Genomic DNA, 18,208 nt, shown 5'->3' on the forward strand with positions numbered 1-18,208 from the left:
CCTTCAGCAACCCATGCTTGCCACAAAAGGCGACTATGCTTGTCGTAAGAGGCGACTAACGGGATCGGGTGGTCAGGCTCGCTGACTTGGTTGACACATGTCATCGGTTCCCAATTGCGCAGATCGATGTTCATGTTGTTGCTCACTGGCTTGTCTGGTCCAGACTCGATTATTTACAGACCGCCGCCATATAGCTGGAATATTGTTGAGTGCGGCGTAAAACTAAACTCACTCACTTCAAATAATATCTAACTGAGATTGGATTTACGAAGCTTTCAGCAATGTTCCAGCAATATCACAGCTGAAAACACCAGCACTAGGCTTCACACATTGTACCCACATGGGGATTGGAGTCTGGTTCCACCATGTGACGAGCCAACGCTTTAACCACAAGGCTACCCGGCCACCCCTCAATTAGTAACAGTGTTTGGACACCAAAGTGTATAAACAACAGGCTACATCGCCAGCAACTAAAGGTTGATCACCACTAGAAACATCTGATGTTGCGTGAATATAATGTGTGACATGCTTACTACATGGCATGGCGTGATGATTATATAACGCTGAACCAATTACTTCACACGGTGACGTGAGTGTTGTCCTCTCAGACCCCTAGGGTTGTATACTGCCAGGGAGATTATGAAACGCTTGATTACGATATGTTGCACAACAACCCATTGACGGGGGTTATAATGGTACAGGCTTTGAGCATGCGCGAGTATAACATTTAAGGCTGTGTAAGAATGTTCATGGTGGTAGTAGTGGTGGTGGTGATGATGATGATGATGATGATGATGATGACGACGACGATGACGGTGAGGCGGAAAAGGACAATGACAATGGTAACGATGATTTGTGTGGTAGTGGTGATGATAATGAGGGTAATAGGTAATGAGGAAGTGAGGGCCGATGATGATGATGATGATGATGATGATGATGATGATGATGACGACGACGACGGTGATCGTGGTGATGATGATCGTGGTGATGATGATCGTGGTGATGACGGTGATGATTATAATGACGATGATGAGGAAATGGAACTTGCTGCTGCTGCTGCTTTTGTTGATGATGATGATGATGACGACGACGACGACGACGATGATGATGATGATTTTGTCACAAGTATCACAACTCGCCTTATGTGTTTCTCCAGTAAACCCCACCACTTACTTCTATTTCGGGGCCCACTGATTCAACTTCCGAAATCAACAGATTCGAGCAATTTCTCGTAAGAACATTAATAAGTGAATTCCTCCAGCAGGTGTCACGTGTATTCGCTACAGGCAAAATAACCCGCGGTGCCGACAAGATCAGAAGATCACACGGTCCCTTGTCCCGTTGTTCGTAGTTTAACGGTCTATGATTAGATTGTCATTTTCTTGAAGTATTAATTAAGGTAATCCCAAGGGATCGAGTACTGGTATCAGTTCATTAGTAGATATGAAAAGTCCTGACCGCACTTGTATAACCCCCGTTTGCGGAAACTGAAGGATTCTAATTGGAAACGTCAAGGAATATATTTAGTAGATATCCAATATATTCAGAACCGTTGCATACCGTTGCAAAGCGATTCCAAATTGCGTGGTTTTTCATCAAAGAATTATAAAATTTTGCTTTTCACGTGGCAATGGACATGACTCCGCAATATTTATTTGGGAGACGAGGCGACCGTGACAGACACATCTAAAGAGTAAGTGAGTGAGTTTTTAACAATATTCCCATGATACGGCGGGGGACATCAGAAAGGCAAATCGAGAGAAAAACTTGAAAAAAGAGTGAGTGAGTTATGTTTTACGCCGCTTTTAGAACTATTACAGCAATGTTGCGGTGGGGACTCCAGAAACGCAAATCGAGAGAAAAACTTGAAAAAAGAGTGAGTGAGTTTAGTTTTACGCCTCTTTTAGCAATATTCCAGCAATGGTACGGCTGCTGACACCAGAAAAGGACTTCACACATTTTACCCATGTGGGGAATCGAACCCAGATCATCGCTGCGAGCTACCTAACCTCCCAGTTCATTGAATTTATGATGTGTATTGAGCATAAAGGACATTTCGTCTCAGCTAAGTATGTTTCAGCACGTTCTGATGAAAACATTTGTCGATTTGATAAAAGCGTTCTTAATTTTAAGAAAATAGTACTTCATGTTAAAAAATCTGGAAATGCTCCTTACTTGTGTTTGTCGTTTAACGCACAGTAGATTTGTTTTGACATTCTTCCAGTTAACAAGGGCCTATAAATATTTTGCAGTTTAGCACTACCTGAATAGTGTGAAGGTGAAACCCTGTTACCGCTAATGGTCAAGAAGTTTGTGAGTTTGTTCTTACGCTGGTTAAAGCCACACTCTATATTACACACAACATTCCACCTACATGGTGACGGTCTGTAAATTATCGAGTCTGGACCAGACAATCTGGTGATCAACATGATCAATATCGACCTTCCGGATTTCTTCCCCAAAAATATCGCAATATGGCTATGCTATACTAGCAGGGGAAGGCCATTATAAGAGCTTCTATCGAAAGCTTATGTAAGAGCAAGGAAAGGGAGAGGCACGTGCAAACTTGTCACGTGACTGTTTATCCTTCTGAATTAAATTATGACAAAATTCTGCTGAGCTGGTGTGTTTTCCTATCTACTTTTGCGTCGATTTGAGTCTTGTACGATTATCTGTTTTGGAGTTAGATCTCAATTCATTGGGGAGCTTTTGACTCAAACGAACTGTATATGACATATAAACAAAATGAAGTTTAAGATAGATGATAAGCTGAAACTGCGATGAAAGCTACTGCTTCTCGGCTGAGAACTTGGTGGTTACCGTGGCACTCCTGATAATGGTGACACGGAAACCTGGTATTTAAGAGTCACAGAAAAATCTAATTAAAGTGTTGTTCATGAAGGTATTATATACAAAACAATACACGTCACTAAGGCTGAAAGACAAAACAAAAAGATTTTACTAAACATCCATAACACTAATTATATATATAATTAAACACAAGTCCTCAACAACTGTCAGAAAAGTTAATTGCAGTGTATAGATCTGTTTACCTCATGTTTTCAAGAGTCGGTTGAAACTTGCGTTGCGTTTGCTTTTTAGGACCCACTGATTCATATAGCTAATTGATGTCCAAGAATTCATAAACAACGTTCTACGCCCTTTATAGCAACACTCCAGCAATGGGGGCACCAGAAATGGGCTTCACACGGGCGGAACCCGTGCTTTGCTGTGACGAGCGACCGCTTTAACCAGTGAGCGACCCTAATCGCACCTCATACTGAGTGGAGAGGCATACATTCCTGTCGAATAAAATTCAAATACAAGTCGAATTCATGTATGATGCAAGTAGAAAGAGCCGAAGCAATACACAGATGTACAGTTTTGTTTGTTGGTTTTTTTTTGCCTCACACTCGGTAATATGGCAGCACACAAATGAATGACGGGGTCACATAATCCAGTGAATGACGGGCTGAGATCATGAGCATTGGTCTCTGCAATCGGAATACGCTGACATGATCTTCACTGCAACTTTCGAGGAGAATGAACTACTCGGACCAATTTGTTTCCAGGCAGTGTCTGTTCCTTGAAGTGGCGATGGGGTAACCCAGAGGTCAAAGCGTTCGCTCGTCACGCCGAAGACCTGGGTTCGCTTCCCCACATGAGCGCAATGTGCGAAGCCATTTCAGGTGTCCCCCGACGTAATACTGTTGAAATATTGCTCTTTGTTTCTTGAACGACACGGTACTTGATTGGCATTCAACAGTCATCATTGGCCAGTCATCACAGACATTCAACAGTCATCACTGGCATTCAACAGACATCATTGGCCAGTCATCGCTGGCATTCAACAGTCATCATTGGTCAGTCATCACTGGCATTCAATAGTCATCATTGGTCAGTTATCACTGGCATTCAATAGTCATCATTGGTCAGTTATCACTGGCATTCAACAGACATCATTGGTCAGTCATCACTGGCATTCAACAGTCATCATTGGTCAGTTATCACTGGCATTCAATAGTCATCATTGGTCAGTTATCACTGGCATTCAACAGTCATCATTGGTCAGTCATCACTGGCATTCAACAGTCATCATTGGTCAGTCATCACTGGCATTCAACAGTCATCATTGGTCAGTTATCACTGGCATTCAACAGTCATCATTGGTCAGTCATCACTGGCATTCAATAGTCATCATTGGTCAGTTATCACTGGCATTCAACAGTCATCATTGGTCAGTCATCACTGGCATTCACTGGCATTCAACAGTCATCATTGGTCAGTTATCACTGGCATTCAACAGTCATCATTGGTCAGTCATCACTGGCATTCAACAGTAAAGCTTCGGATCACTAAACTGCCAAACAATCATACTAGAATAGTTGTCATCAGTAACGAGTTAAAAATCCACGTGTCATCCTGCAATGGTGCACAAACACAAAATATTGAATTGAGCCTGTCTTCAAGAAAACAAAGATTCTACCAATCTCTATCATCAATGCTTTAACTCGCGATGCACAATTCTGACACGATGGGCCTAAACATATACTGTATATTGAATACTTTAAGGATAAAACAAAAACAATGGCCTTCCTTGAACTCCACGATTCGATACACATCCTCAAATTTGAAAACTGTCAATCTTTAACTAACGTAATGAACTGAAATGGATAGACTGCATGCTACCCGAAACACTACAGTGGGTTACTGGATAGTGGTCGCGCAGAGGGCACACAAAGCCAGTTCCCTCTTGACAAGCCCACAACTTATTACATATCATCAATAACAATGCCACCCAAAATACAAGTTAATATGTTTCCTTTATAGTTCCTGTTCGTTGTCCCGCATTAGTACAAGACTAGACTGACAAGGGTGAAATGGGTTTATGGTTTGTTTGAAGGTCGGTTTGTCGCTATGGTAACAAAGAACAGCTGATTAACAGTAATCAAGGGTACTCTGTAAGTGATTAATCTATCCCGCGCTGACAAAGCTGGAACATTCATCAACACGAAGGAGCCATACACCAACACTCACCGGGCGGCAGCGGTAAACCATACTTTATTGTCAACAGCTTGACAAAAACAACGATTGATTTCCTTAAACCAATCTGGACCATCGTAATCTGCATGTGTAATCACCATTGATCGGTCAGTCTGTGGACACAGTCCAGGGAGATGGTGTTACTTCCATGGAATCCCTTGATTTCTAACACGGTGGAGGAATATATGTAAATTAAAACTGCTAGCATTAGCAGCGTTTCAAATATGCAGTGTGAACACGTTCAGTCCGGCGTTATACTTTCCAAACGTCACCCTTCAGGGGCTAGTGGTGAGTTTAGTTTTACCTAGTATTTGAGTTTTTGAATGTGCATTTAAAATACTTTATTACAAGTCTCTCTCTACCGATATCAAAGTTTCTATTAAGCATTTTATGACAGATATGAAACATGTTTTGGAAATTAATAAAAAAAAAATCAATCGAAAAACATATTCAAATGAAATGTTTAAGTACCTAAAGCCAATAATGGTAAATTTAGAACAGAATCGGTCATAAAATTAATAATTAAGTCTATAAACCAGTAATTATTATCACGTGGACTAATGGGGTTTATTTGTAAACCCGTGGTTACCAAGGCTGAATACAATAATGTTTCTTAGAAAAGATTAAACAATGAAAAAGAAAAGAAAAAAAATACGCCACTTTTAGCGATACTCCACAATATCACGACAGGGGACACAAGGAACTGGCTTCGGAATTCCCACATTGTGCCCATGTGGGAAATCGATCGCGAACCCTGGTCTTAAGCGAATACTTTAACCACTAGACTACCCAGTCCCATGGACTAGTTTAGCAGGTTTAAACAGATTTGAACGATGAGACAAAGAAACTTATTTTTAGGATCGGGGGCGAAATTGGAGCCACTGGTGATATTCATTTAAAGATTAGCAGATATGAAAGTCAAACAAAGAAATAACGGAACACACAAGGAACGTACAAGTGTTCTTTTTTTCTTTTCCAAGTTTTTTCACAAAGTATATTGTACTGTTTGTGAACTTCTGGAAATAAATGAAGTTTAGCTGAGTGCGGCTTAATAACTATCTACTAGGAAACTTTACTGTAGCTGCCTTGAATGCCTTTCTATTCTTGGAATAGATTCGCAAGGAAACGTAACCAAAACATGATAAGTAAAAGTGTTTGTTGACTTCTGGTTACGTAATTAGTAGGGCTGTAACGATGAATCGAAATAATGATGTATTGCACTTGCTGAGTCTCCGATAGTAATTAATTGACGGTAACTGAACACACACAAAAAAGCCGATCGATGCATGGTATGTGTGACCATCGATAGTTTAGTGATTGACTTCCGTTGATAAATGCGCACCGTAGAATTTTTTGTTTATATTTATTTTGTTTGGTATCCAGTATTTCACAACGCTTACATTTTAATTGTTCACTTAATCTGAGTTTTGATGTTCTTGTCATTTATTAAAAGAGACTGAAATTACTTCAGCTTATTTTGATTTCATATGAACTATACGCTCATGCGACTTCAAATGAGACACTTCAATGAGAAAACAACAACTGCAGTAGCATTGCAATAGTTGGTCGTAATAGTTACTTTCTCTTCATAGTCAGTCCTAGTAGATAGTACAGAAAAGACTGTTACTTTGGAGCCATTGACGAACGATATTTACTAGAGAAAACAAGTGACAGGGTCCCGCTCCATAAAAAGACCGCAGCAGTACGACTGCCGTATGTCTAAACGTGTTGGCTGGAAGGGCAGATAATGTGGTTCAGTGACTCTGAGACACACGGTCATAGTCCCTGCACTATATGATTGGATGCTTGTTGTTTTAAGCCGCACTCAGCAGTATCCCAGTTATGTGGTGGCTGTCTGTTGATGATCGAGCCTGAATCAGACAATCCACTGATCATCAACATGAGCATCGATCTGCGCAATTGGGAACTGATGACATGTGTCAATCATGTCAGCCAGTCTGACCACCTGATCCCGTTAGTCGCCTCTTACGACAAGCATGGGTTGCTGAAGAGCACTTCTAACTCGGATCATCACGGGTACACCATATTGGTTTACCTTCAATCTAACATTTGCCATAATGTTAAAATCCTGTTGAATCAAAACTACATTTTCCCTTGTCTGAATCAGTCTTCACAAAAGGATTTATTTACAAATTTAAATATTTGTTTCTTGAATATTTCTGTGAAACGATTCAAAGACAAAGTATTGGCATGTGACAATTTCAATCTCGACAACCTATCAATTGATATATCGATCTCTTGAAATAAATGACCCGTGAAGGTCCCGGGGTAGAGTAGGCCTTCAGCAACCCATGCTTGCCATAAAAGGCGACTAAGGGGATCGGGTGGTCAGGCTCGCTGACTTGGTTGACACATGTCATTGCAGACCGATGCTCATATTGTTGATCACTGGATTGTTTGGTCCAGACTCGATTATTTACAGACCGCCGCCATACAGCTGGAATATTGCTGAGTGCGACTAAAACTAAACTCACTCACTCAACCGTAAAGACACATTATGCCGTGAGCTTTGTCAGACGCTGTCCAAAACTCTTGGTACATGTCTATATATATACTGAATTTTACACGGTTTCATACGGAGGGTTTGGCGAAAGGTCAGACAATTTGTCCGGGGGCAACAAGACAAAAAACAAAACACCACATGCTTCTATCCAATATATCGTAGGGTGGTGGGGTAGCCTAGTAGTTAAACGTCACGCCGAAGACCCGGGTTCATTTGCCCAAATGATGTACATGGGTACAATGTTTGAAACTTATTATGGTGTCCCCACCGTGATACTGCTTGATTGTTGCTAAAGGCGGCGTAAAACGGTATTCACTCACCTAAAAATGATGTTTCACACTTATTTTAGAATAGATTTGACAGGAAAGCTGAAGGGGATGGGCTGAGGGAAAAAATGACTAGCCGATCCCACCGAATTTTATACATCCGCTATTATTCAAAAGAAACTTTTCAGGATGTTTGTCACATGGTAGTGTTATAGCAGTGATACTGGGTGTGGATATAACAGTTGTCTGACGGGAAAACGTTCTGCCTAAAGTATTTCACGATAATCTGATCTGTCCTCACCAGAAAAACATTTACTTTACATCCGCGCACTTCTGTCTAGATGAAATCACCCATACTTGTCGTCAGAGGAGAGTAACGGGATCTTGTGGTCAGGCTTGGTTGACACGTCATGGTATCCCAGTTGCGTAGATCAATGCTCTTGCTGTTGATCACTGGAGTCTCTGGGTAAGACTTCATTATCTGCAGAAGGCCGCCATACAGAGGGAATATTGTAGGGAGCGGCGTAAAACTAAACCCACTCTCTTGACGATATAGAATGTGCGAGAATCATGCGACGCTTCACAAAAGTATATTCCTATTTTGACAGCTGCGATGTGAGTGAGTGAGTATGGTTTTACGCCGCTTTTAGCAATATGCCATCACTATCACGGCGGTGACACCACAAATGGGATTCACACATTGTACTCATTTTTGAAAAAATCGTACCGGGTCTACGGCTGGACGAGCGTACATTTGAACTACTGAACTGCGCGAGAGACTTGTAAGAGTCTACAGACTTCGCCCACACAGCGTAATTGCTGGAGGTTTGAACCTATTTCTAAGTATGAGTGAGTGAGTGGTAACATTCGCATTTCATCACTGCAAGGAGTGGAGCTCATTCTACATCCTTGACTTGAGAGTGAGTGAGTGAGTGAGTGAGTGAGTTGGGTTTTACGCCGTCTTTAGACGTCAGAAATAGGCTTCACACGTTGCACCCATGTCGGCGTCGAACCCAGGAATTCGGCATTACGAGCGAACGCTGTAATCACTTAGTAACCCTACCGCTCCCTTTGACCTGAGAGCTTGAGGCCCATTTCTTTCCTTGGTAAAATGAGTGAATAAGGTTTTATGCCGCTTTTAGAAATATTCCAGCAATATGACGCGGGGTACCACGGAGATGGGCTCAACATATTGTACTCATGAGGGGAATCGAGCCCAGGCCTTCTTCGTGACGACCGAACGCTTTAACCGCAAGACTATCCCACCGCTCCTCCCAAGTGAGAAAGTTAGACGAGAACGAGCGGGAACCATGTCTAATATTCAGGTCCGTCCTTCGTTAAATACTTGGGATTCTATATCACTGTTATTAATATCACTTGGCTATGGTCGGTAACCTGGACTTTTGCAATGCACTATTCCATTCCCAGAATTGTTGTCTTAAGGGATTAAGATATTGGTATTCTAAGGTTGAAATTTGTTCTCTCGGGTAACGAAATATGACATGCGTAAAAGCGGATTAGGTCTCGTAAGTTCGACTTTGGACGGGCGGAGAAACAAACTGGTGACTTTGGAGGGATACGCCGTTTAGGTCGACATGTTGTAGACAACGGACAGTCAATGATTTCACAACTACATAGTCAATGCTAAAATATTCACCGGAAATTAACTGAAAAAGGATCACACTATATAATGCCCTTTACATTTGTGCAGTCATTGGGGCAGTATTTTTTATTCTATACATGACAAATAACATACATAAAAAAGTTGATATCTTTCTTTAAATAAAATAACTAACAATGCATAATAATGATTTACATGTTCACAGAACTAGAACAGAACGAAGAATTACGAGCTGTCCAATCGTCGCTCTAAATCTGTATACCTCTTTGGAGGGGGCATTTTAATACAGTTTTTGGCCGGCATTATAGTGAATCAAATTTGTATAAACCATCACAGCAGAGGACGGACGTGCGGTATTACGCCTATGGGGTTCTTACCCCGTATTTCTTATTTTGGCCCTTTGTCAAGTGAATATCCAGGAATTCGGACCAAAGTCAATTCATAGTAAGGTATTTTGATTTGCCGGAATTGTCACCTTGGATACAAATGGCGTAAAACTCACGACAGATGATGAGCTATTTCAGATTTACGATATCACACGTTATCACAGGCTTCCGATACTCCCGTCTTTACACTACGTTTAACAGAGGGCGACTTGTAGTAACAATTTGCAGCATGCCACTTGTCATAACAACAAAGACTGCACCCATTTTGTTATTTGTGTTCACCATTTTATGTTGCATACAACTCGTATCTCATGAGATTTTCACGTATGGCAACATGAATTCGTTGACAGAAAAAAACAACATTAGCGTTAATGTCAATCTACGTATCGCAGTAAATAAAAATAAAAAAGAGGAAGTCTAAATTGGTGCGGGTTGAAACTGCATTCTCAGGCGATAGGCGGCTCGAGCGTATAATTCACCTCTCGAAGAGATTGAATAAGAAAATCCAACGACAAAAACGTCGAAAAAAATCGGTTAGCGTCAGTTTTCAGATTTGTTATCCAGGTTGTTATTGCAGATAACAACCTGATGCAACCTGTAACATGAGCATCTTACTACTTCATGAACAATTACTTCCCGGATTCTTAAAGAAATATTCAGTCGTGACTTTTCATTTAGTGGAGTGACTTTTCCAAGAACTAAACAAGTTTTCATTCCCTGACAGCTTCGAAGATATGTTCCATGGCCAAGTGTTTCAAAGCTTAAAACAGTAGTTTTGTGATCGATTGCGTGGTGGTTTGGTCACTGCGACCATCCTTCGATTATGTCAATCGGAACACCACCACATATCAATATAAACAAAAGGGACATAGGTGGACACAGATCTAAGCAAATTGATCCGTAGAACAGTATCGACACCATAAATCCTAGTACCCGATAGGATCCATGCTAGAATTGGCCGTCAGCATCCCATGTTTGTCGTAAAACGCGACTAGCGAGACTGGATGCCCATGCTCGCTCGCTGTTTGAGACACGCCATTGTATCCCAGTTGCGTAGATCGATGCTCATGCTGTTGATCCCTGAATTGTCTGGTCCAGACTCGATTATTTACAGTCCGCCGCCATATAGTTGGAATATTGGTGAGCGTGGAGTTTAATAATAACCAACCAACGAAGTGTTTACGATTTGCATTTTCAGACATGAATCACACCGCGATTCCTTCTCAACTCATTTCCTCGTTGACTGAAGTCCAGCGCGTATTCTAACAATACTACTGGGAACATACGAATGACGTAAGTAACAATGTCCTTGACCTTGATTCCTCGTAAGGCTGTGTTTGTGGCAAGGCTAAATGACTACATAAACCAACCAATGACTCTTCATAACCTCAAATTGGTAATTTTAGTGTACGCTGAGGATTAATTACACGCCTACGATGAATATCAACTAGCTGTTTCGTCGGGCATCGAAACAAAAACATCGATCAGTCATTTTCATCCTTTTTTTGTATGTAACCAAACTGTCTTCTGTTAAGCATGGGTATCATGCAGAAAAACAGACAGATTGCCCATCTAGGTAAACTGCGCAAATATTTATGTCAAGGCAATTGCTATTATGTGCATTGCGTACAAGTTCATTCAGTTTTGGTAAATACTCAATATATGTGATCTTACGTGGGTAAAATGCCAAATCTTACGGTGTTTCTTATGTGGATCGTTGAAGTGAGATATCATTGCATTGTTGATGGATCTGGACATGGTGAACCCCAAGAAGGTTCGTATGATAACAATATCAAGATGAGCAACCTTCAGCTCTGTAAGATCTTTTTGATGCTGCGAGCAAGTTGTCGCCCTTCCCCTACCCGCAGGACAGGTAATTTGCCGTAAAAGGGAACTTCTTAGTGTTGACATGAGGTTTGGGAAGACCTTGGTAGCTTTGGTTCCTGATCACTTGGACATAACTCCAGTAGGTAGTAAGGTGAAGGAAGGATGTCATTCGATGGAAAAGATATGGGCAACCCTTCTAAATTAATTGATATTTACAATTAATCAATGCAAACCAATGAAATGTGATTTGTGCAGGAAATCTGCTCCCTTGCGAAAGATAATCTGAAGTATCTCCCTTTCTGGCCATTGAGCCATGAAGTAGGTTAATAATCACATAATTTTTTATCGTTACCCATATCTAAGACTTTTCATTCTGCATTTATTTTACTACGTGTTATGTTCATTTTATGCAGTTTAAATACGGTAAATCCTGTTCAATAGTCCAGAGTTCAATAGTCCAAAATCTATCTGTTTGCCGCCATTATGGGAAGAGGGAATGTTCATTGTTTCGAAATGTTTTTGTACTATTGTAACATATTGGATTTCTTGTCTTTTGTATTAACTTTTAAATCACCATGAAAATTATAGGTGAGTGATGAATGTCAATACACTGAAAATAGAGTCTCAAGGTATACGTACTGCGTATTCACACAAGATAAAAAAATGAAGTACTTCATATCTTCCATAATTTTTATCGACATGTTCTTTTATATGCTGACCAATTTTGGTGCTTTCATCATCAAATGCACATTTCGCAATTCTTATGGAAACTTGATCTTGCTATGAAGGCTTAAAGTGTCAATGCTGCTGCCTATCCTAAGCTTGTTTACAGGCTTTCCAAGAACCGCTTTTCTGATGAAACACTAGCACATGTATGTATATTATGTCTCTCACTTTTTATTCTGTTAATATCTTGCCTTAACACGCATAACTCACTAAAAAAGGAACGGGTTAATCTACATGCTGTTACCCTTCCACTGAAATGCATTTAGATAAACAGTATTCAAAGATTGTTTGGATATCAGTTTCTATTTTAACAGCACATTTCGGAGTTCATTCTTACTCCATCGGGTTTTAAACTTTGTGTTCGTATTCACAGAGTTGCAGCTGTATAAAGACAGCTTGTTCCACATGCCCAGTCGTATGCCCTAAACTATTGCAAGAATCGATTGCCGATTATTCAGAAGTCAAGAAACGTTGTCAAACATACTGAGAATATCCGCTGACCATTATATTTGAGTTAATAGGAGATATTTTGGACGCGGAGGGCACACCATTAATGTTGAATAGATTAGCTAAATTCAACGTTATGAATGACAGAAGGCTAGTGCAGCACTTTGATATTTTAATTACACTTGACGCAGCGGGAGTATTTATGTTGGATGTTAGAGCACACCTGGTTACATGTGACAACACGTCTCCAAATACAACGCAGCGCGTTGACATTAAATGTGATTTAACGGATTAACCACAAAGGCTGTCAACAGGAACAGACTGTTGGCGCTTTACGCTCTGAAGTCAAATGATGTTTTCAGGTAGGGTTAGTGCTCTCAACAAGCGTGTAACCGTTAGCGCCTTATCAGATGCTAATAATAACATTATAAGACATCAATTTAGCTTGTCCAAACAACCATTCACCTAAACTAATACATCTAACCGGTTATAAGAAGGTTACGGGTTAATATTGAAAGAAGCTTGTTAGTTTTCTCACAAGTAGGATGTGTATCGGTAAATAGCAGTAATGTGGAAAAGAAGCTATTTTGGGATGTCATATGACTGTTTGAGTCTGTGAAAATAAAACAAGGTAAAGATAGTGATGTATCAACATCATCGATTAGTGTGAATGTTAGAATCTTACTTTGGCAAACCGGCGGTTGATGTCATGAATTCTGGAACAAACTTTGGGCTAAGAGTGACACGTTATAATTTGGGGACCTCCTTCGTCCTAGGGTGCTTTGAACGAGGCCTACAGGAACAATGTAGGGTCTGAATACTGGGAGAAATCCAAGACCCTTATTCTCGAAGCGTTCGTAGCCCTAAGAATTCTTAATTTTGATCGTAGTCAGTGTGTTAAGAATGGACTTAAGAAGTCCCGTTGGATTACGAACATTTCTTTAGGGTTGTCAAACTGCTGCTTGTAGGTACGGTATCTGTTCTGAGAGAGGAAAACCGTGGTAAAGCTGTGGCGTGGCATGTCAAAAGACGTTAGAGTGTGGTACTTGGTGATGCCTTGCCTGGCATTAAGGGGATGGGCCAGGACAAGTGGGTTATGAGGCGTGTGTGGGGCCAATTGATAAACTGACTCATGGACAGGCTCACTGACTGACTTCCTCACTCACTCACTCACTTACATACATACAGTCAGCTTCGACTCATATATATGGCGATCTTAATATACTGAGGGAAAAATAAGTTAGCACGTGAAGAAACCCAGGGAAAAAAGTAAAGTCATACTTGTGCTTTCATGTGATCCCTATTTTCCCCTCAGAAAAAAATCTCATTAGGATGAGAGAGCCTCAATAAACTCGGTGCGCGCCCAGTGGCAGCAAGAGTTGTATACTCCCCAGGGAGTTGAGACTGAAATACGATGTGCTGTCCAGATTGACGTCTAGTGATCGAGGGAAAAATGCCAGCGCCTTGAGCATGCACTAGTGCGTGGATATGTGCGCTATATACATATCCATTATCATATCACGTAGCAACAGAAAAATGTCTGATGTTTATACATGTAGTCATGTTGATATTTTAAAGACAGAGATCCATTAGCTTACTTTATAAAACAATGTCTGGAATGAAACCGGGTTTCAGATGTGATAAGCGAACACTTTGACCACTTTCCCACCCATTGAAGATGCAGATGAGACTATGTGATAAATGCTGCATCCATCACGAAACACTTATACAGTTGTGATAATTTTATGGTCATCGACAATGGATGATTAGAGGCTATTGTAAATTCCGTTATGTGCCTCTGAGTTTCCAGACCCATGAAGGTCTCGGGGTAGAATAGGCTTTCAGCAACCCATGCCTGCCATGAAAGGCGACTATGCCTGTCGTAAGAGGCGACTAACGGGATCAGGTGGTCAGACTCGATGACTTGGTTGACAGATGTCATCGATGCTTATGTTGTTGGTCACTGGATTGTCTGGTCTAGACTCGATTATTTACAGATCGCCGCCGTACAGCTGGAATATTGCTGAATGCGGCGTAAAACTAAACTCACTCACTGTGTTTCCAACACATTATACACATCTCCATCTGCGTTATTAAAATTTAAGGAAAAACCAAAACCTCTCAATGACTTTAATCCACCAAACCGCCTCCGTGGTGTAGTGGTTAAACCGTTCGCAAGGTGAGCGGAAGGTTACGTGTTCGACTCCCCTCCGCGTCATACGTTAAAAATATGGTACATGCTGGTCCCTGCCTACCGCTCAAAAGTCATGGGTACAACGAGGACTGGTCAGCTCGGAATCTGTAAAACGTGCCTGACTGAGATATTCATGCTTAGATGCGACATGGAATCTCAGAGAGCTGACACTATAAAACTAGCTTAAGTCTGGGCTCTTACAAGCAGCCGTACATACACGGGCATGCACGTCATCGTATGAGCGAAATATTCTTAAGTATGACGTTTCACCTCCAATTAATCACTTGTAATCATAGTAGAACTGACATGTTTTTCGCTAAGAAAACAAGAGTCGATCAATTTGCAGTGTACCTGTTTCAAGATAAGTATACAATATCGTAGACATCTACGCTTCTACGAATAGACGGATATAACGCACAAAAGTTGTTATATATCCCTTGTCACTTGCTGGACATTTTAGTCGCAGTGTGTTTAGTCCAACTATCGTTATAACGATTTAATATTAAGTTTTTAAGTTCGTTATAACCCAGCATAGTATGTGATAAAACTAATAGGATTCATGCACGCATGCTCAACATCGGAGTCGTACTATCGATTATTATTTGAAAGGCGGTGGGTTAGCCCAGCGGATAAAGCGTTGGCTCGTCACATCGAAGACCCAGATTCGAATCCCCAATGGGTGAAATGTGTGAGTTTATTTTGAATAAAGGGTATTGTCGCTTATATATTGGACAGGGATATTTGTAAATGTTGAAATGATGACTAATGATGTTTTTATTCATTGACATACTGATAAAATATCAGTCATAAAAACACAGATATCCCTAACTTATTTTGTCCAGTATATTTCAAATAGCAAATAAATTGGATATTGTATCCTTTGGACGAGGCTGGGATGTTGAATCAGTTTGATAATAAATGACAACAAAATGAGGCAGATGAAACTCGACAAAACTGTTTTTTGTAAAAGTTATTTTACAATTATTTTAAAGAGAGCCTACGGCGCCATTTGAAATCAGATAACACAAAGATATGGCTTCTTTTCAATTAGTGAAAAAAACCTTAATGGAAATAAAACATTGCAAGGAACAGAAGTGTCATCAAAAAACAAAAACCGATCATGTTCTTACGAGGATCTGTGCTTAAGAGATTAAGCACTTAAGTATTCATGATGAATTTAATATGTAATCTGTAAGAATCAAATTAAAGATTTGAATTCGATGTTTACAATTTGACTTCGACGTCTTTGCCGAGAACGTGATTGAGTCAATCATAAGAATGGCATCATATAAGGAACTGATATTCCAGTAAAACACAAAGTGAACTCAAAGAATTTTATACTTTAAAATTCTATACATAAATTCTTAAAAATGAGTCCATAGTGGAATAAAAGTCGTACTTTTTCAGTTGCAGAATAGAGACTTGTTCTCTCATGTCATGTGAAAATAGACAGTTGGCGACAAGTAATACTTGTATGGACGTGTGTTGTCAGAAAGAAATAAACGAGATCAATATTAGCAAGAATAAACATCCAGGACGAATTCTGGGCTACTGAATGTTTGATTACGAACAAACGTGAAGCTTTGCGAAATTAGAAACATCCCTGTGAATTTTTATACATGATTGCCATATTACATATGAAGAAGACCCAAGTACCGCTGTTAGTGTAAAACATGTACAGATAATTGTATATCGGGTAGAACGTTAATGAGTAAAATTATGATCATATGAGGTGAGGTCTGATATGATTTATCATGATAACGATAACGATAATTACAATAATTTCTTAATAATAATAATATTATAATAATTTAATATAATAATAATTTCTTATATACTTCTATATAATATATTCTTATATACAGCATTTGCACGTGGAATACATGCCGATTCTTCACCGTAAGGGTGACCATTGAGGGTAAACAAGCATTGCGATAGCTATAGCCCATGGCGATGGCGTTAGTCTATTGCGACCAGACCTGTGAAAGTCCAAGGTAGAATAGGTCTTCAGCAACCCATGCTTGACTTAAGAGACGACTAACGGGATCGGGTGGTCTGGCTCGGTTGTTGACACATGTCATCGATTCCCAGTTGTATAGATGGATGCTCATGTTGTTGATCACTGGACTGTTTTCGTCCAGAGTCGATTATTTACAGACCGCCACATATAGTTGGAATATTGCTGAGTGCGGCGTAAAACTAAACTCACTCAATCACTCACTATTGCGACCAACTATTGCAATACTAATACGTATATGCATGTCATAAATCAAAACGTCTTTTATATTAAACAATAAAATAAGATATTAAACAGCGAGTTCTGTATGGATGCAGACAGAAGTAATTCTATGTGATACTATCCCGATGCAGTTTAAGATAGAAGGTATGTACGTATTTCCGTGACATTCATATTACGACATTATATTATTATATTATGACATTTAGATTACGACAAGAAAATCTTATAACCATTGCACATAACAAAACCACTCGATCAATACTGTTGATATTACCAGGATCAGTTAACCAAATATGTTTCTCAGCACATAACGTAACACCGATAATAAACAGTAAAACAGTTTGAGAATTACAACGTTCTCTCGTAAACACAATCGCTGGAAATCCATTCTCTTTAGAGCATGTCTCTGCTGGAGATAATAATTGCTACCTTGGAAACAACGTAAAAAGTATTTCTCAACAAAGGAACAAATTCAGAAACGGTTAATTCTAAGAAAAAACATTTCTAAAAATGAAACGACTTGCCCAAATGAAATCTGTGTACTCACCAATGTCAACTGCTGACTGTCTGTGTTACAAAAGATGGCTTTCTGCCCCGTCAATCAAGTCTTTAAAGATCGACCTTGCTTCCTCTCTGGTTTTATAGCGATTGAGGGGGAAGACGTCCCTTCCCACAGCTTGAGTAAGGCGGCCTTCTACGTCAACCTGAAGTCAGCAATGCCAATCGATCAATACCACCATCAGCCCACCTGAAGATGCTTATTAATATTAAAATATTTATACAAAGGATTGCTTTAATTGTTTTCTGAAGGCTCGTTAATATAACTGAAAGGTGTTGGTTTTCTTCCCTTGCAATATTAACCACTTGGGACAACTTTCCCATTGAGGCATGACAGCTTCTTCCTGGAGGTCAATTGGAGCCAGATGGCCCCGTAG

The 18,208-nt window shown here is 40.1% G+C and overlaps 1 protein-coding gene across 1 annotated transcript in view; it reads right to left on the reverse strand.

The window, feature by feature from the left end:
* LOC137282303 (LWamide neuropeptides-like) overlaps positions 1-18,208 on the reverse strand; it is a 136,859-nt gene that overhangs the window by 12,789 nt on the left and 105,862 nt on the right. The window contains exon 2 of the mRNA XM_067814044.1: positions 17,821-17,977. The gene's annotated coding sequence lies outside the window, so the exon portion shown is untranslated. The remainder of the gene's footprint in view (positions 1-17,820; positions 17,978-18,208) is intronic.

The sequence above is a fragment of the Haliotis asinina genome, chromosome 4, assembly GCF_037392515.1.
Source record: "Haliotis asinina isolate JCU_RB_2024 chromosome 4, JCU_Hal_asi_v2, whole genome shotgun sequence".
NCBI lineage: Eukaryota > Metazoa > Mollusca > Gastropoda > Lepetellida > Haliotidae > Haliotis > Haliotis asinina.